Below are 21,213 nucleotides of genomic sequence, written 5' to 3' on the forward strand. Positions count from 1 at the left end.
GGCGGCGGCGGTTGTTGACGGGGTGTTGGCGACTCGGCGGCGGCGGCGGCGATTCTCATCGGGGATTTGGCGACTCGGCGCCCCGATGACACTACGGCGGCGGCGGTGATAAGCTCCCCCTGAGCAGAGCATTTCCTCGTTTTGGGATTTGGCGACTCGGCGACGCGGCTCGAGCCGTGGTCTTCCTGCTACCGTTCTGCTCGGGCCGGCCTTGGGACTGACCTTATCAGCTCCCCGGCCTTGGCAGGTGCAGCAGAAGGTCTGACGGCAACAAGGGCCGGCGGGCTTCTCGGCTAGGAAGAAGCTGGATATTGAGGAGATGCTGAAGAAGCTTCATCTGAAGGATAGTGAACTCGACGATGTTGTCTTACCAAAGGACGATTTCGCTGCTCTGAAAGAAGAGGCGCGATGGATGGCACTGGTCAAAGTTCACACCCGAAGAACTTACAGCAGGAAGTCGTTCTACTCCACGATGGATGTAGCATGGAATTTTGCACGTGAGTGGATGATCAGGCCGGTAGGAGGGGATTTGTATGTGCTTCAAGTCTCTTGCTTGGGCGACTGGAAACGTTTGACTGAAGAAAGTCCTTGGATGTTCAGGGATATGGGGCTAATCATTGAGCCTTATGATGGAATTGCAGACCCAACTTCTGTGGTACTGGATAGGCTGGCTGTGTGGGTACAGATCCACAATATACCCCCTCTATTTCGTAAGAAGGAACTTGTGGAAGATCTGGCTGCTAGGGTGGGTACAGTACTTGCTGTAGAGATGTACGCGCCATCACTAACTAGTGCTAATTTTGTACGAGCAAGGGTTAAGATTGACATAAATTCCTCTCTCACCCGCTTTGTCTCTATAACACCCGAGGGGGAGAGGAGACAGACCTACTGTGTATTATTTGAGAAGCTCCCTAGGTTTTGTGAGGCTTGTGGAATGATTGGATATGACAGTATGATCTGCGGTGATGGGGTGCATGATCAAAGAACCTTGGAATACGGTGATTGGATGATCGCGCCGTTTGAAGATTGGAGACGGCGAACCCCTGGGGCCGGTCCATGGTTTCAGAGAGGACGTAATGAAGGACGGGGGAATCGCGGCGGCCGTGGCGGGCGCAATCCTGGCAGAAACGGCGGCCGTGGGCAGAGGGCCAAGGAGCAGGAGGCTGTCCGCCAAGAGAAAGCTCCAGATAATGTGGGAACGGAAAACAGTTCAGCGGGAGAGGAGGTCAAGGATTCGGCTGAAACCGAGAAGGAGATCATCTTGCGCAAGAGGTGCCTAAGCGATGCAGGTTTGGTTACACCGGTAAAGAACTATTCAGAATCAATTATCGTTAATGACCCTTTGGTCAGAAGGAACCTAGCTCTTGCATTGGTGGGTGATGGAAGCACGACACAAGCTTCAAGCTCAAGTGGAGAGGGAGAGTCTGTTCCTCCTCTACCGCCAGTTTATATTTCGCCAAGAGGGAATAAGAAGAAAGCAAAAAACCAGACAACCATGACAGCGGCCTCCCAAGTGGAGGGCCGCGGGAATCAATGAGTGTAATAAGCTGGAACTGTCGAGGTCTGGGCATGTCCTCGACAGTCAGAGAATTGCGCACTTTAGTGCAAACACATGCTCCTACTGTGCTCTGTGTAGTGGAAACCCAGCTTCACAGAACTAGAGTAGAAAAATTAGCACCATTGCTTGGTTTTAAGAATGGTTTTGCAGTTAGCAGTACAGGTCGATCTGGTGGCCTGGGTATGTACTGAAATGATGATGTTAAAATTGAAATATTACCATATTCACAGTATCACATGGATGCGATTGTAACTGGGTTGGAAGGGGGCTCATGGAGACTTACGTGTGTGTATGGGGAGGCACGCGTGGCGGAAAGACATAAAACGTGGGACATGTTGAAGTTTATAAGAGCATCTTCGGACTTGCCGTGGATGTGTATAGGGGATTTTAATGAAGTCTTACACAGACACGAGCACGTTGGAGTGTTGGAGAGAAGTTATGCCCAGATGTCTGGCTTCCGAGATATGTTGGATGTGTGTGGCCTGGCTGATCTAGGTTACAAGGGAAATTCCTGGACCTTTGAGAATTGAGTTGCCGGGGGCAGTTTCTGTAGAGTTCGCCTGGACAGAGCCTTAGCTTCTCCGGACTGGAGTTCGAGATATCCTGACGCTACTTTGTTCCACCTTGTAGCAGCTGGATCAGATCATTGCCCAATACTACTCAGGCTTTCTGGACATGTGGAGCGGCATCCAATTGGAAAAAAGAACAAGTTGTTCAGGTACGAGGTTATGTGGGAGTCTCATGACTCTTTCTCGCCATTGTTATCTAATCTTTGGCAGGAAAAGGGAAAGGCCACCACATGTGGCGAGGTACAGCACAAGCTGAAATCCATCTCGACCAAGTTGCAGTCTTGGGAACGTGACACCTTTGGTAGTGTTAAAAGGCGAATCAGCGAACTTACCACTGAGCTGGGAAGACTGAGAGCTGATCCGATCCGGGTTGGCCCTAGTCATGCGGAGATAAAGATCAGCAACATGCTCATTGAATTACAACAGAGAGAGGAGGTGATGTGGCGCCAAAGGTCGAGGATCCAATGGCTGTCTGAAGGTGACAAGAATACAAAATTTTTTCATCTCCGTGCTAGTCAGAGAAGGAAGAAAAATCGTATTACTCGGTTGAGGAGGGAAGATGGAGCGTACACGGAGGATGAGGTAGAAATGTGTGCGCTCGCAACAGCCTTTTATACTGACCTATATGGGTCCGAGGCGACTCACGACTTGGAGGAGGTTCTAAATGTGGTACAGACCAGGGTGACACATGACATGAACGAGCTGTTGATCGCCCCTTTTGATGGAAAGGAGGTTAGGACGGCATTATTCCAGATGTTCCCGACCAAGTCTCCTGGTCCGGACGGGTACCCGACACACTTTTTCCAGCGCCATTGGGCGGTGTGTGGGGAGGAAGTTACCATGGCAGTGCTGCGGTTACTGCGAGGTGAGGAAGATATGGCATCTATTAATCAAACCTTTTTAGTGCTGATTCCTAAAGTTGCCAGCCCGGAAGATCTTAGCCAGTTCAGACCTATAGCATTGTGCAATGTTTTATACAAAATTGCCTCAAAGGTTTTGGCGAATCGTTTGAAGATAATCCTCCCGGAGATTGTAGCAGAGGAGCAGTCGGCATTTGTTCCTGGGCGCCTTATTACAGATAACATTATTACTACTTTTGAATGTCTACATTTTATGAAGGGAAACAAAGCAAAGAAGAATAATTTCTGTGCTCTCAAGCTGGACATGAGGAAAGCTTATGACAGAATTGAGTGGAGCTACCTACGTGCAATCATGTCCAAGCTTGGTTTTCACCAACAGTGGGTTAATATGGTAATGAGGCTTGTTTCAACAGTCTCTTTTTCCATTCTCTTCAATGGTGTGAAGTCTGAAAAGTTTGCCCCCTCCCGAGGTTTAAGACAAGGTGATCCAATATCTCCGCATTTGTTTTTGTTAGCAGCAGAGGGCTTATCAAGCCTCATAAAAAATCGTTGTGAATCATCAGCTCTTCAAGGTGTAAAAGTGGCAGAGTCGGCACCGGCGATAAGCCACTTACTGTTTGCAGATGATTGCCTGCTGTTTTTCAAGGCAAATCTGGAGAGTGCGAATCACATTCGGGATGTTTTGGAATTATATTGTAATGCGTCAGGGCAGCGAGTAAATCTGGACAAATCGTCCATTTTCTTCAGCAAGGGGTGCTCGGAGGCATTGAGACATGATATTAAAGATTGGCTTGATGTCCACCAGGAGACCCTGAATGAGAAATACCTAGGAATGCCAATTGATGTGGGGCGAGATAAAAATGGTAAACTCCAGTTCTTGAAAGACAGAATATGGAAGCGGGTGCAGGGTTGGTTTGAGAAGACATTGTCCGCAGCAGCTAAAGATGTCCTCATCAAATCTATAGCGCAGGCGATACCCACTTACTCGATGTCATGTTTCAGGTTACCAAGAGGCTTATGCCAGGAGATCAATTCCATCCTACGTAAGTACTGGTGGGGATGTAAAGCTGGTGAACGAAAAGCTTGCTGGGTGGCATGGTCGGATATGACAAAGCCACGGTACATGGGAGGACTAGGGTTTAGGGACATAGAATTGTTCAACCTAGCTCTTTTAGCTCGTCAAGCATGGCGGGTTCTACAATCACCAGATAGTTTGAGTGCGAGGATACTCAAAGCGAGATACTTCCCAGCAACAGAGTTCTTGCAAGCAGATTTGGGCTCGCGACCGTCGCAAGTATGGCGAGCTATCCTTGATGGGAGAGATACTCTGAAGCAAGGGATAATTAAGAGAATTGGTACGGGCGAAGCTACCGATCCATGGAATGATAACTGGCTACCCCGAAATGGGAGACTACGACCTATTGCTTGCCTGGCGGCGCATGCCCCTTCCAGGGTGAGTGAGTTCATTGATCGTACGTCAGCAACATGGAACTGTGAGAAGCTTAAGGAGTGTTTCCTGCCGATGGATGTGGAGGCGATTCTGAACCTCCCTTTGTCGACCAGGAACCAGCAGGACGAGTGGGCTTGGCACTACGACCGCAAAGGGGTTTTTACAGTTCGATCAGCATACAAGATGCTTGTGCATACCAAGACAACAAGGGAAGCTTGGCTGGAGGGGTTAGCTGCTTTGTCTGATACAAAAAAGGTAGAAAAACAGTGGACTTCCCTTTGGCGAATCCAAGTTCCATCCAAAATAAAAGTTTTTCTATGGAGGCTAGCAAAGCACTCTCTTCCGACGAGTGATGTTCTTAAACATAGAAATATGGCAGTGGAAGATAAATGTGCAGTGTGTGGAGAAGATGACTCGTGGAAGCATTCGTTGATCGAGTGTACAATGGATAAATGCGTTTGGGCTTTGGCATCAGTGGAGGTTGCGGAACAGGTCTCCATGACGCAGCAAGGGAGTGCGAGGGACTGGATTTTTGAGCTCATTGAAAAATTACCCTCTAGTGAAATGACAGAGGCGTTTGTCTCCCTATGGGCTATCTGGCACGCAAGGCGGAAGGTAATTCATGAAAATCTATTCCAAAGTCCATTATCTACTCATTGCTTCATCAGGAGTTTCATGGAAGATCTAGGTATGGTACAGAGCAAGATGAATAACAAGGTACAAGCAAGACAAGTGGAGACCAATGTCCAGCAATGGATCCCCTCACCGGCCGGCTGGACGAAGGTAAACGTGGACGGAGCCTTGGGAAAACTTGATGACAAGGCTGCCGTTGCAGCTGTAGCACGAAGCTGTGAAGGTGAATTCTTGGGAGCTTCTTCTGTTGTCTTCACAGGAATTTCAGATGCAGAAACCGTTGAAGCTCTTGCGATAAGGGAGGCTCTCTCATTGGCGGACGACTTGCTTACTCGAAGAGTTAAGGTGGCTTCTGATTGCCTTAGGGTGATCAATACTATGAATGAGGACTCCAAACCAGTATATTATCACATCACACAGGAAATTAAGGCCAGAGGTGCGCAGTTGGATGGCTTTGTTTTTTGTCACGAGAAACGCAGTTCAAACTTTGAGGCTCACAGGCTTGCTCGATCATCACTTAGGTATAATGTTGGCCGGTTTGTCTGGCTACTAGATCCGCCTGAGGGCTTATGTATCCCTAGAACTCTTGTGATATAATGTCTGGAGGGGTACTTTACCTTCCTCAAAAAAAAAAAGCAACGCACGGCTGGTCCATCGAACAACAAATCAAGGTTGCGACTCCCCTTCGTACTACTATAAATAATTAGCCTCCATTTAGGGTTAGACTCGGGTTTTATTGTATTGTCTAGCTTTCGCTACAATTCGCATCTATGAGACGTGTATGATTAGCGCCTTGTCAGATCCACAGTGGAACCCCAACTTTTCATCTAGTTCGTGCACACAATTTATCATCCGCAATTTCAGTTGCAATTCACCTTTGTTCTTGATGGTTCTTCGGTTGCTTGCAGGAATTCAAACCTCGTTGTTCAGGTTGATCGTGCCTACGGCAAGGTCAATAACCATCGGAGATTGGTTTAGCGATTGTCGAGGCGTATCGTCGGGTACGGTATAGCCGGATCGTCAAGGTCAAAATTCACCAAATCGATAAACTGGTAGAAAAAGAGGCTTCCGTCCAGCCCCATTAGTCGCGAAACTGTAGGAACCGCGACTAATGAAGTCTTTAGTCGCGGTTCGGCAGACGAACCGCGACCAAAGGCCTGGGCCCAGGGCGCTCGGTGGCCAGCTGGTGCACGTGAGGGGCTTTAGTCGCGGTTGGCCAGGCCAACCGCGACTAAAGGTGCGCAAAGGCCTTTAGTCGCGGTTGGCCAGGCCAACCGCGACTAAAGCTCCTCCCCTATATATACCAGTTCAGCACGCTCACTTAGCCATTTGGTGCCACTTCTCTTCACAAGCTTCACAAGGGGGTGTAGGTTTGCTTTTGGTTCCTCTTATGCACACAAGGTGTTTGATGAAATGCCCTAAGAGGGTGAAACAAACATGATATGAAGTGTTGGAGCCACACTTGAGGTTCCTCATTTATTTTTTCCTCCTCGATCGCAGTTAGCAACTTGAACCTTTCATGCATGTGTGTCATTGATAAAATATGCATGTGTGCAGTTCATTGTTTAATTTATATTGTTTGTAGCTAGTTAGTTTAACAAATGCATGATGGTTAATTATATATTTTATATTATAATAATGCAGATGAATCGGCAATGGATGTACGGTAACCGACTCTCCGGCGAGTTCACTACGGGTTTGAAAGATTTCCTCGTAGTGGCTAATGCGAACAAGCAGGGGGGTTTTGTTATCTGTCCATGTGTTATCTGTAAGAATCAGAAGGGTTACTCTTCCTCAAGAGATGTTCACATGCATCTGCTTCGGCACGGTTTCATGCCAAGCTATAATTGTTGGACCAAGCATGGAGAAAGAGGGGTTATAATGGAAGAAGATGAAGAAGGGGATGATTTCATCGATGAAAGCTATCTTGCTCATTTCGGTGATACTTTCATGGAGGATGCTGAAGGTGAAGGGGAAGGTGAAGAAGAGGCACGTGATGATCCCGTTGATGATCTTGGTCGGACCATTGCTGATGCACGGAGACGCTGCGAAACTGAAAAGGAGAGGGAGAATTTGGATCGCATGTTAGAGGATCACAGAAAGGCGCTGTACCCCGGATGCGATGATGGTCTGAAAAAGCTGGGCTGCACACTGGATTTGCTGAAATGCAAGGCAGAGGCAGGTGTAGCTGACTCGGCATTTGAAAACTTGCTGAAAATGTTGAAGAATATGTTTCCAAAGGATAACGAGTTGCCCGCCAGTACGTACGAAGCAAAGAAGGTTGTCTGCCCTCTAGGTTTAGAGGTTCTGAAGATACATGCATGCATCAACGACTGCATCCTCTACCGCGGTGAATACGAGAATTTGAATGAATGCCCGGTATGCACTGCATTGCGTTATAAGATCAGAGGCGATGACCCTGGTGACGATGTTGAGGGCCAGAAACCCAGGAAGAGGGTTCCCGCCAAGGTGATGTGGTATGCTCCTATAATACCACGGTTGAAACGTCTGTTCAGGAACAAAGAGCATGCCAAGTTGTTGCGATGGCACAAAGAGGACCGTAAGTCGGACGGGGAGTTGAGACACACCGCAGATGGAACGCAATGGAGAAAGATCGACAGATGGTTCAAAGATTTTGCAGCTGACGCAAGGAACACAAGATTTGCTCTAAGTACGGATGGCATGAATCCTTTTGGCGAGCAGAGCTCCAGCCATAGCACCTGGCCCGTGACTCTATGCATCTACAACCTTCCTCCTTGGTTGTGCATGAAGCGGAAGTTCATTATGATGCCAGTGCTCATCCAAGGTCCGAAGCAACCCGGCAACGACATCGATGTGTACCTAAGGCCATTAGTTGATGAACTTTTACAGCTGTGGGGTGGTGTCCGTGTGTGGGATGAGCACAAACAAGAGGAATTTGACCTACGAGCGTTGCTTTTCGTAACCATCAACGATTGGCCTGCTCTTAGTAACCTTTCGGGACTGTCAAATAAGGGATACAATGCATGCACGCACTGCTTACATGAGACTGAAAGTGTACATTTGCCAAATTGTAAGAAGAACGTGTACCTTGGGCATCGTCGATTTCTTCCGAAAATTCATCCAGTAAGAAAGAAAGGCAAGCATTACAACGGCAAGGCAGATCACCGGCCGTAGCCTGCGGAACGCACTGGTGCTGAGGTATTTGATATGGTCAAGGATTTGAAAGTCATCTTTGGAAAGGGTCCTGGCGGACAATCAGTTCCGAAGGGAGCTGACGGGCACGCAGCCATGTGGAAGAAGAAATCTATATTCTGGGAGCTAGAATATTGGAAAGTCCTAGATGTCCGCTCTGCAATCGACGTGATGCACGTTACGAAGAATATTTGCGTGAACCTCCTAAGCTTCTTGGGCGTGTATGGGAAGACAAATGATACAAAGGAAGCACGGCAGGACCAGCAACGTTTGAAAGACCCTGATGACCGGCATCCGGAATGGTTTCAAGGTCGTGCCAGCTACGCTCTGACCAAAGAAGAGAAGGTCATCTTTTTTGAATGCCTGAGCAGTATGAAGGTCCCGTCTGGATTCTCGTCCAATATAAAGGGAATAATAAACATGGCGGAGAAAAAGTTCCAAAACCTGAAGTCTCACGACTGCCACATGATTATGACGCAATTGCTTCCGATTGCTTTGAGGGGGCTCCTGCCGGAAAATGTTCGAGTAGCCATTGTGAAGCTATGTGCATTCCTCAATGCAATCTCTCAGAAGGTAATCAATCCAGAAGTTCTACCACGGTTACAGAACGATGTGATCCAATGTCTTGTCAGTTTCGAGTTGGTGTTCCCGCCATCCTTCTTCAATATTATGACGCACCTCTTGGTTCACCTAGTCGAAGAGATTTTCGTTCTCGGTCCTGTATTTCTACACAATATGTTCCCCTTCGAGAGGTTCATGGGAGTATTAAAGAAATATGTTCGTAACCGTGCTAGGCCAGAAGGAAGCATCGCCAAGGGCTATGGAAATGAGGAGGTAATTGAGTTTTGTGTTGACTTTGTTCCTGACCTTAAGCCGATTGGTCTTCCTCGATCGCGGCACGAGGGGAGACTAAGTGGAAAAGGCACGATCGGAAGGAAATCAACGATATGTATGGACGGCCATTCTCTGACTGAAGCACACCACACTGTACTGACCAATTCCAACTTGGTGGCTCCGTACTTTGAGAAACACAAGAATATTTTACGCTCGGACAACCCGGGGAAGCCTGAATCCTGGATTAGGAAGGCCCACATGGAGACTTTCGGTAGTTGGTTGAGAAAACATTTAATGAATGACAATGATGTTGTAGATCAGCTGTACATGTTGGCCAAGACACCATCTTCGACTATAACGACTTTCCAAGGGTACGAGATAAATGGGAATACATTTTACACGATCGCCCAAGATAAAAAGAGCACCAACCAAAACAGTGGTGTCCGCTTTGATGCAGCAACCGAGAATGGGCAAAAGGTCACATATTATGGTTACATAGAGGAGATATGGGAACTTGACTATGGACCCTCCTTTAAGGTCCCTTTGTTCCGGTGCAAATGGTTCAAGCTAACAGGAGGTGGGGTAAAGGTGGACCAGCAATACGGAATGACAATGGTGGATTTCAACAATCTTGGTTACCTTGACGAACCATTCGTCCTAGCGAAAGATGTCGCTCAGGTTTTCTATGTGAAGGACATGAGTAGCAAACCGAGGAAACGGAAAGATAAGAAAACGATCAGTGCATCATGCGATGATCCAAAGCGCCACATTGTTCTTTCAGGGAAAAGAAACATCGTGGGAGTGGAGGACAAGACAGACATGTCAGAAGATTATAATATGTTTGCTGAAATTCCGCCCTTCAAAGTGAACACCGACCCAAGCATTAAGTTAAATGATGAGGATGCTCCATGGATACGGCACAATCGTAAGCAAGCAGGGACACAAGGGAAGAAATGATGTGTAATAATTTATTGTACCAAACTTTGTTGAATGGATCATGTGAATTATATTACCCGTGATGTGTTTGGTGTCCATTTTCGAATGATACATGAAATTTGGAGTGATGTAGTCCATGACGCTCCATGGATACCAAAGTTTGACGACCGGCCTCTGGTATATTATTTTGAATTGAATTAGTTTTATTTTTCTGAATTTTTTGATATATTATTTGTATTTTTAACATTTTGAATTGAATTAGTTTTATTTTTTTGAATTTTTTGATATATTATTTGTATTTTTAACATTTTGAATTGAATTAGTTTTATTTTTCTCAATTTTTTGATATATTATTTGTATTTTTAGAATTTTGAATTGAATTAGTTTTATTTTTCTGAATTTTTTGATATATTATTTGTATTTTTAGAATTTTGAATTGAATTTGTTTTATTTTTCTGAATTTTTTGATATATTATTTGTATTTTTAACATTTTGAATTGAATTAGTTTTTTTTTCTGAATTTTTTGATATATTATTTGTATTTTTAGAATTTTGAATTGAATTAGTTTTATTTTTCTGAATTTTTTGATATATTATTTGTATTTTTAACATTTTGAAAAAGAAAAAGTATTTGGAAAATACTTTTAGTCGCGGTTAGCCTGCCCAACCGCGACTAAAGGTGGTTGCGCGCGGGAACGAAAAACCCGCCAAAAAAGTCCTTTAGTCGCGGGTCGCCTCCCCAACCGCGACTAACGGTTACCCTTTAGTCGCGGGTCGCCTCCCCGACCGCGACTAAAGGTTCTCCTTTAGTCGCGGGTCGCCTCCCCAACCGCGACTAAAGGCCCTTTAGTCGCGGGTCGCCTCCCCAACCGCGACTAAAGGGGGGGGGGCTATAAATACATGCGCCCGACCCGTCGCCTCCATTTCTCCGCTCTGCCTCTGCCGCGCCGAAGGCCTGCCGCCCTCGCCCTCGACGCCGCCCGCCGTCGACCTCGCCCTCGACGCCGCCCGCCGTCGCCCGCGCCCTCGACGCCGCCCGCCGTCGCCCGCCGCCCCCTCTCGCCCACGTACGGCGCCCGCCGCCCCCTTTCGCCCTAGTACGCCGCCCGCGCCGGCCTCCCTCGCCCACCACCGCGCCGCCCCGCGCCGGCCTCCCTCGCCGGAGAGGCCTCGCCGCCCTCGCCGGGGCCGGCCTCGCCGGCGTTGATCGAGAGAGAGAGAGAGAGAGAGAGAGAGCAGAGAGAGAGAGAGAGCAGAGAGAGAGAGAGAGAGAGCAGAGAGAGAGAGCAGAGAGAGAGAGAGAGAGCAGAGAGAGAGAGCAGAGAGAGAGAGAGAGCAGAGAGAGAGAGAGAGAATTTTGTGATTTTTTTAAAAATAATTGTGAACATTTTAAATAATGCATATTTTCAAATCCATGAACATTTTTACAAATTCGCGTACAATTTTTAAAATTGTGAAATTTATTGAAACTTTGTGAACACTGTTTTAATCAGCGAATAAATTTTGGAATTCATTAATATTTTTTTGTTTTGATGAATTTTTTTTTGTCTAATAAAATCAATTTTTTGAAATACACGAATAATTTTCAAATTCACGAATATGTCATGAATCAGTGAAAAAATTAAATACGTGAACTATTCTGAAATCCCTAAACATTTTTTGAATACACAATATGTTTTTATTCCTGTTTTTTCCACAAAATCATCAACATTTTTTGAAAACCTTTTTTTTTGCAAAATCACAATGTTTTTGTATCCATGAACATTTTATGATTCATTTTTTTGAATTCACATACATTTTATGATTTCTCAAATATGTTCCAGCTTTTCAATCTGCGCGAGCTCGATAAATCTATCATCAGTTGCTACGTTCTGTAAGTGATTTATTAATTTCTACCCCATCTCGTTCATATTGCCTGCACTATATATATGTCCTAATTATATTGTTGTGTCCGCTATTATACATGCAGAATGAAGATTAAGGAATGCAGAGTAAGGAACATCCATGATGTTGGGTTCATTGACCCACACATCGTTAATGGACATGTGTTGGAGCGTTACCACGCCGACGTGGAGGCAGACCTGTGGCAGTTTCTTATAAAGCAGGAACTCAAAAGTGATATTCTATTTCCTTACCATTTTGAGTGAGTGTTTCTGTCTTGAGCACATTCTCTTTTGTTTACTCCATGCATGGTATGTGGCCGGCTAATCGATGAGTTATGCATGACGTACTGTGCATGTATCGTGTCCGCAGGTTCCACTGGATTCTGCTAGTAATTAAAGTTAACACCTCAGAATGTCTCGTCCACGACTCTGTGAATATGGATCCAAAGCTTTGGGGCGGCATGAGAAGAATGCTGCAGAAGTAATTATTTTCATTCATTTGCGCTCTATATCGATCGGCCTATTTCGTTCATTTCCTAATATCAAGTAACTAATTAATAACTCTCTTGTTCATTTAATTTTCTTTGCCTCGTAGGGTTTGGAGACGGTTCGTAGATACAAAGGTCGGTGAATTCAAAAAAGAGCTAGAATTCAAAATGTTAAAGGCTAAGAATGCTGGGGATATTCAGCCACCGGAGACCAATCTATGTGGATACTATGTCTGTGAGATGATCCGGAGATACACCTCTGAGCGGGTTCCGAGTGATACCAATGCTCAGAGGAATAACCTCCGGTGGATGCTTAGTCCAGAAGCTCGCTTCCGACCACTTCAAGAGGAACTAGCTGGATGGTTCAGCAGGGAAGTCCTCCATCCTAAAGGAGAACACTATTACGAGGACGTAGAACTTTATATGCATTAAATCATGTATGGAAACTTGTTCAAAATTGTATATGGTCATCCGATGATATTGAATATATATTGTATATTCCTCTTGAATTCTTTTTGGTTCTAATTTCAAATTTATTTGAAATTGTACATTCATATGCATGTATGTAGTACCGTAGAATATATGAAACTCCTTCAAAATTAAAATAAAGCACAAAAGAAATAAAACAATACAAATTAAACAGAAAACAGGTTTAAGGGGGGGGGGGGCTAAAACCCTAAACCTGCGGCGGCCTTTAGTCGCGGTTGGCCAGAAGAACCGCGACTAAAGGTCCTCCGCCCCGACGGCCACCTGGCGCCCACGTGGACGGGCCTTTAGTCGCGGTTCTTAAGCAACCGCGACTAAAGGGGGGGGCCTTTAGTCGCGCCCGTTCGGTCGCGGTTGCGCAACCGCGACTAATGGCAGTTGCGAACCGCGACCAAAGGTCCTTTTTCCACCAGTGATATTTATCCCCTCTCTCATCGAAAGATCGGGCCGCCGTCGCATCAAGTGGTATCAGTTTTCAGGTTCATCGGTGAGAGATTTACAGTTTCATAGATTAGTTTATTTTATGTCCTATAACCCACAAAAAGCCAAAAAAAGATTAGTTCATCCATTACACCTACCTTTTTAGCCTTTAGCAATTTTTGCATCTAGTATTTGTTTTGTTGAATTTTTGGTTGCATTCGTCCTAGTATTAGTGCTGGTTTAGATTCGTTTGAGAAAAGATTGTCTACTAGATCGAACTTGTTTTTGTCCATCATATTTTCTGCTGCTAGCTCGTAGAAAAAGCAAGATTACTATCAGTTGTTTCCTCTTTTTGTTGACTCCGGAAGCCCTGATTTTCTTTTGCTACAACATATTTATCAGGCGTCGTTTACATCGCATTACATATTCCGCACGCACAGCAACATCCCATCCGTCCATGCTTTGCACTTCGCGCGACGCCCGACGTCCAGTCAAATCGTATCTGCCGCTCCACGCCGCTCTTCACACACAGACGCAAGACACCAGACATCTTGCAGTTTGCGTCTGCCCCCGCGCGCTATACACCACACATCCAGCTTACCATCCAGCCGCGCTGATTTCCTCACACAGATTCCGTTGCATGCATGTATCATACACTCCATCACCGTGAACCGTGCCTTGTTTTACCCCTTGTTTATCTTGTCAGCTTTTGCATCTCTATTAGCAAACAGGTTACAACGACGAGAATCATTCAAGTCCCTGTTAATATCATCTTTTGTGCGTGCCTTGTTTACTAGCTGGCTTGATTAAAAAAAAGTAAAGAGAAAGAAAGGGAAAAGAGAGAAAGAAAGAAAAAGAGAAAAAAAAGAGAAAGAAAAAAGGAGCAAAAGGAAACAAAGAAGAAATATTTGCACAGTGCCGGCCGGTTCACATCTTTTGCAATATCTCCTGTTGTTCCGAACTTTTACTTTTTGCATATACATGGTAATAGCTGCCCATCTTCTGCTCTTGGTTGCCATACATGGCGTTTATACCTCACTTATATCTAGCACTTAGAGCTATCATATTTTCATCGGTTTCCACTCCCTTGATTCAGTATCTAGGCTTAGATTGTTTTATCTCTTACTAGTCGACTGCAAGCACTAGTTAGGAGTTCGAGGAATTATTCAGCTTGCATTATTTTTTGCTTAATTGTGCCACATATTGTGAGTTGAGAAAACCTTTACCAAGCTCCACTTCCTATATTGTTTCTTGTTCGGTCCCTTGGTAATCGCTATATCAATCTTTTGATAACTTTTGACATCGCCAACGGCCAACAACCACTGCAGCACGGTAAGAACTGGTAAGAGCTTGGTAATTGCTCGAGAGTTGAGAGACATTTTCCACCACCTCCGAGTAGTACTATAGGAACTTTATACTTGTGATTTTGTTTTTGTATGGTACTAACCATGACAGATCCTAGAGCGAACAATAGTTGGATTGCGTCTATTGTGGGAGATGACTTGCCATACGTTGACACAAATTACTCTTTCCTACCACAGAAGGTACGACGACCGCCACAAGATTTATATCATGGTAGAAGCGCACATGATCAGGTTATATCTTTGCCACAGTTTGAGGGTAAATATGAACCTGAATCGTATATTGACTGGGAGGTGGAGGTAGAAGAAATCTTTGCTAGCCATGATTTTTCTGAGCATAAGAAAGTAGATGATGCCACTAAAAGCTTTTTAGGTTTTGCTTTAGTTTGGTGGAGAAATTATTGCAGGGAAAATATTCGTAATAGACCTACTACTTGGAAAGCTTTAAAACTTGTTATGCGAAACCGATTTGTTCCTTCATATCATGCCAGTGATTTTCTTAGAAAATTACAACGTTTATGATAGTCTGTGTACTGCTTTGCTTCGTCTTGGCTTAGAAGAATGTGAAGAAGATTTTCTGAATCGATTTTGGAGAGGTTTAAACCATGATATACAAGACATAATATTGCATGAAGAACTATATTCCGTCGACAATTTGTTTCGTCTTGCCTGTAAAGCTGAACAGAAATTAAGAGGATGCGTATACACGACGAATAAGCGTGTGACGGAATCCCCCTCAAAGAAGGTTACTTCCTCCGTTGCACCACCAACTATGATTGCGCCACATGGAGTTTCTGAGGCATCATTACTGACCGCTCTTCCTTCATGTGAGCGAGGACTACAAGGTAATAATGAAGGTACTAATTTGCTCACACCACCTGTTTTAGATGATTATCTTGCTGATTTGAGTTCACCATGTGATCAAACAACTAAAATATTCACTGTTTTGAGTGCACCTATTGTTGAATATGATTTCACCATTGATTTGGGTGCTCCAACTGAATTAAAGGCTGGCCGATGTGACATGATTGTTCAGTATGGTTTGGATCACATGCAGTTGGTTAAACATGATGAAGTATTAGCTAGAATTTCTCATGCTAATTCTTTGTATTCTATTATGATGGATTCCCCTATGCCTTTGTCACATGCGAGAAATAAAATAGATGAAATCACATGTTTGCATTCTCTGAAAAGTGCTTATGCGTATAATCTAACTTTTAACTTGATTTGTAAGGATTGCGTAGACAATGATTTTTTGGTGCATAGAATTTGCATCACATCTGATGATCTCAAGATATTAATAGTGAAAAAATGGAGAGAAATTAAAGCGAATGAATACATATACCATGTATACACATTGTCTCTTTGGTTAGTTTCTTTTTAAATTATCCAAAACCGAGGACGGCTTTGTTTTCAAGAAAGGGAGGATGATGTGGACATAGCTACCTCAGATACGGCCAAAACTATTGCACACATTCAAATTTTACAGGTGAATTCTAGTAGTAATTATGAAATATATCATTTTGTTATTAAAGACAAAATTACTACATCTATATTTATTTCATGCAGGATTAACGGAGATTTATTCAAACCACGTGTCAAGATACAATTGCTTGTGCATATACAAATACATGCTTGTGTAGTGTTCACACATATGTACGATATGGCTGAGCCATGCAATGGTGCAACGTGCATGCAAAGAGGAGGAGGGCCATGCCCATATGTGATGCATGCCACACGAGCATGCATGCAATTCAGCCCACACACACACATGGGCTTGAGTGGGCCACGTGCAATGCCGGCCACGTGAGCGCCCCAGCATCCAAGCAACGCACTGCTGGTCCATCGAACAACAAATCAAGGCGGCGGCTCCCCTTCGTACTACTATAAATAATTAGCCTCCGTTTAGGGTTAGACTCGGGTTTTATTGTATTGTCTAGCTTTCGCTATAATTCGCATCTACGAGACGTGTAGGATTAGCGCCTTGTCAGATCCACAGCGGAACCCCAACATTTCATCTAGTTCCTGTACACAATTTATCATCCGCAATTTCAGTTGCAATTCACCTTTGTTCTTGCTGGTTCTTCGGTTGCTTGTAGTAACTCGAACCTCGTTGTTCAGGTTGATCGTGCCTATGGCAAGGTCAATAACCATCGGAGATTGGTTTAGCGATTGCCGAGGCGTATCGTCGGGTACGGTATAGCCGGATCGTCAAGGTCAAAATTCACCAAATCAATATTTATCCCCTCTCTCATCGAAAGATCGGGCCGCCGTCGCATCAGTACAGGTGGGGCTAGACGGCCGTCCCAGTACCGCTAGCATCCCCCTCCTCCACCGCCGCAGGTCACTACCAGCACGACCGAGACTGACGCCCTTGCTGTTGCGGGCCAGTTGTCAGAGATGACGGATTTGGTGCAGCCATCGGATTTATCGGGTGAGGCCATGGCGGTGGTCACGGTGCTGGCTTCTACCAAGGTCCCGGTAGCCTTGCAAGATGGAGCCAAAGGTCGTGAGCATGTTTCTGACAAACTTTCCGACAGGTCGGACGGTGAGAGGGCCGCTAAGTGGGCGCGCAAGAAAGAGAAGATGTTATGCTATCGTTGCGGTGGGCAAGGGCATTTTATTGCAGAATGCAATACAGAGCTGTGTGATACTTGTCTCAAGCCCGCTCATGAATCAGTAGAGTGCCCGGTGTTGCTGCACCCGTTACCGACGGTGACCATGTATGGGGTTTGCTGTGCGGAATTGATGTTCATTGAGTCACCTACTCCTTCTGTTATACCGGACACACTGCAGAACCTGACTACAGGAGTGGTCAAGGTTACGAAGGGTTACCTGTCTGAGGCGCGGATCATGCAGAGGCTGAATGAGCTGGCTCCTGGGAACTCTCATTGGGAGCTTATCCGGCTGGATGATAATTTATATAAGGTTGATTTTCCATCAGCGGAAGAGCTGAAGAAACTCCTTAAGTTTGGTATAGCTCGCGTGCCAGGTACAGAGTGTTTTCTTGAGTTTGATGCTTGGAAGCAAACAGAACCAAAAGGCACACCTTTGTCTCTGGTCTGGGTTCATTTTTCTGGGGCACCTTCTAAGCCTCTCAATGATGCCAGGGTGGTCTGCAGTCTAGGAACACTGATTGGGAAGACCGAGCATGTTGATATGCAGTTTACTCGGGCTCACGGGGTGGCCAGGTTACTTGTCAGCGTTCTGGCTATTGAGCATATACCAGATGTGGTCAGGTGGACGCATGCCGGCATGGTGTACAAACTGGATAGTTGAGTTAGAGGATGCTGAGATGTTTCAGGAGGCTCTCCTGGGAGGGGGTGATGTTGACATGTCTGATAAGGATGACGATACGGGTAATAGGGAGAAGCATGATGATGGTGGAGCACAGGAGGGTTCTAATGTGGCAGGTAGTAAACCCACTCCATAGGGGCCGGAGAATGGTTCAGCACCGACTTTGTCCACACCCGTGCATACTCTGAGGTTTCGGTCCTTTGGGATGCCGTCTTCTGCACCCCATCGACTGTGGGGGGATCGAGTCGAGAGTGGTGATGCTGATGAGCATGTATTGCCACCCGTCCCGATCGACTCCCCTATTGTTGACGATTCCTTGGCTGTGGAGGTTAGGAGTGGTTCGAGCCCGCCGTGCTTGGCCCGCCTCCCGAGTCCGAGGAGGGATGGCGAGAAGCCGATGGTAGCGGCTGGGAAGGAGGCCCAGTCAAGGCTATAGCCGGCGACAGGACCCGAGCATCTGACCCCGGCGAAGGTCAGTCGCGGGCTGGGGGACCACGCTCGCAGTCCGGGGGCGAGGCAGGCTGGCGAGGGGCCGTCGGGCGCTGATGGGCAGGAGGCCCAGGGGAGTCCCGCGCCTCCGCTTGTGCCCGCTCTTCCATCCCAGATGGGGCCGCTGGAGGGTTCCTCGGCGCAGGTGGGTTCCGGGCAGGTGGCCCTAGACTCATCCGCGAGGTCTTCTCCGGCATGAGCTTCACCGACAGCCCATGGACCGCGTCGGCAGGTGGTGGGAGATATGGGAGGAGGCCCTGGAGGTGCCAGGTTGCCTCCTTCCCCTTCGCCTGGTCTTATCAGGACAGACGGACCCGAAGAGGAGGTCTTCTCACCGCCGGCACAGACTACAGTGAAGGTGATCGTGTTTGGCGGCCATCCGGACTCGGTGCTTGATACGTCTCCAACGTATCTATAATTTATGAAGTATTCATGCTATTATATTATCTATTTTGGATGTTTATGGCCTTCACTAAACACTTTTATATTATTTTTGGGACTAACCTATTAACCAGAGGCCCAGTCCAAATTGTTGTTTTCTTGCCTATTTCAGTGTTTCGAAGAAAAGGAATATCAAACGGAGTCCAAAAGGAATGAAACCTTCGGGAGAGTTGATACGTCCATTTTGCATCATGCTTTTATATCGATATTTATTGCATTATGGGCTGTTATTACACATTATGTCACAATACTTATGCCTATTCTCTCTTATTTTACAAGGTTTACATGAAGAGGGAGAATGCCGGCAGCTGGAATTCTGGGTTGGAAAAGGAGCAAATATTAGAGACCTATTCTGCACAAGTCCAAAAGTCCTGAAACTCCACGAAAGTTATTTTTGGAATTAATAAAAAATACTGAGCGAAGAAAATACCAGAGGGGCGCACACCCTGGCCACGAGGATGGGGGGCATGCCCTACCCCCCTGGGCGCGCCCCCTGCCTCGTGGGCCCCCTGGCAGGCCTCCGGTGTCCATCTTCTGCTATATGAAGTCTTTTACTCTGGAAAAAATCATAAGCAAGCTTGCGGGATGAAACACCACCGCCACGAGGCGGAACCTTGGCGGAACCAATCTAGGGCTCCGGCGGAGCTGTTCTGTCGGGGAAACTCCCCCCCCCCCGGGAAGGGGAAATCATCGCCATCGTCATCACCATCGATCCTCTCATCTGGAGTGGGCCAATCTTCATCAACATCTTCACCAGCACCATCTCCTCTCAAACCCTAGTTCATCTCTTGTATCCAATCTTTTTATCCAAACCTCAGATTGGTACCTGTAGGTTGCTAGTAGTGTTGATTACTCCTTGTAGTTGATGCTAGTTGGTTTACTTGGTGGAAGATTATATGTTCAGATCCATTATGCATATTAATACCCCTCTGATTATGAACATGAATATGATTTATGAGTAGTTACTTTTGTTCCTGAGGACATGGGAGAAGTCTTGCTATAAGTAGTCATGTGAATTTGGTATTCGTTAGATATTTTGATGAGATGTATGTTGTCTCTCGTCTAGTGGTGTCATGTGAATGTCGACTACATGACACTTCACCACTGTTTGGGCCTAGAGGAAGGCATTGGGAAGTAATAAGTAGATGATGGGTCGCTAGAGTGACAGAAGCTTAAACCCTAGTTTATGCGTTGCTTCGTGAGGGGCTGATTTGGATCCATATGTTTCATGCTATGGTTAGGTTTGCCTTAATACTTCTTTTGTAGTTGCGGATGCTTGCAATAGGAGTTAATCATAAGTGGGATGCTTGTCCAAGTAAGGACAACGCCCAAGCACCGGTCCACCCACATATCAAATTATCAAAGTACCGAATGCGAATCATATAAACGTGATGAAAACTAGCTTGACGATAATTCCCATGTGTCCTCGGGAGCATTTTCCTTCATATAAGAATTTGTCCAGGCTTGTCCTTTTCTACAAAAAGGATTGGGCCACCTTGCTGCACCTTATTTACTTTTATTGTTTGTTACCCGTTACGACTTATCTTATCACAAAACTATCTGTTACCCATAATTTCAGTGCTTGCAGAGAAAACCTTACTGAAAACCCGCTTGTCATTTCCTTCTGCTCCTCGTTGGGTTCGACACTCTTACTTATCGAAAGGACTACGATAGATCCCCTACACTTGTGGGTCATCAAGAGTTATTTTTGGAATGGAAATAATCCAGAAGACTTGGAGTAGACGTCAGGGTAGCTTCGAGGAAGCCACAAGGCAGGGAGGCACGCCCTACCCCCCTGGGCACGCCCCCACCCTCGTGGGCCCCTCGTGGCTCCCCTGACCAACTTCTTTCACCTATATATGTCCATATACCCTAAAAACATCGGGGAGCACAATAGATCGGGAGTTCCACCGCCGCAAGCCTCTGTAGCCACCAAAAACCAATCGGGACCCTGTTCCGGCACCCTGCCAGAGGGGGAATCCTTCACCGGTGGCCATCTTCATCATCTCGACACTCTCCATGGCGAGGAGGGAGTAGTGCACCCTCGGGGTTGAGGGTATGTACCAGTAGCTATGTGTTGATCTCTCTCTCTCGTGTTCTTGTTATGGCATGATCTTGATGTATCACGAGCTTTGCTATTATAGTTGGATCTTATGATGTTTCTCCCCCTCTACTCTCTTGTAATGGATTGAGTTTTCCCTTTGAAGTTATCTTATCGGATTGAGTCTTTAAGGATTTGAGAACACTTGATGTATGTCTTGCGTGGGATACCCGTGGTGACAATGGGGTATTCTATTGATTAACTTGATGTATGTTTTGGTGATCAACTTGCGG

This window comes from Triticum aestivum, chromosome 5B (assembly GCF_018294505.1).
Source record: "Triticum aestivum cultivar Chinese Spring chromosome 5B, IWGSC CS RefSeq v2.1, whole genome shotgun sequence".
Taxonomy (NCBI): Eukaryota; Viridiplantae; Streptophyta; class Magnoliopsida; order Poales; family Poaceae; genus Triticum; species Triticum aestivum.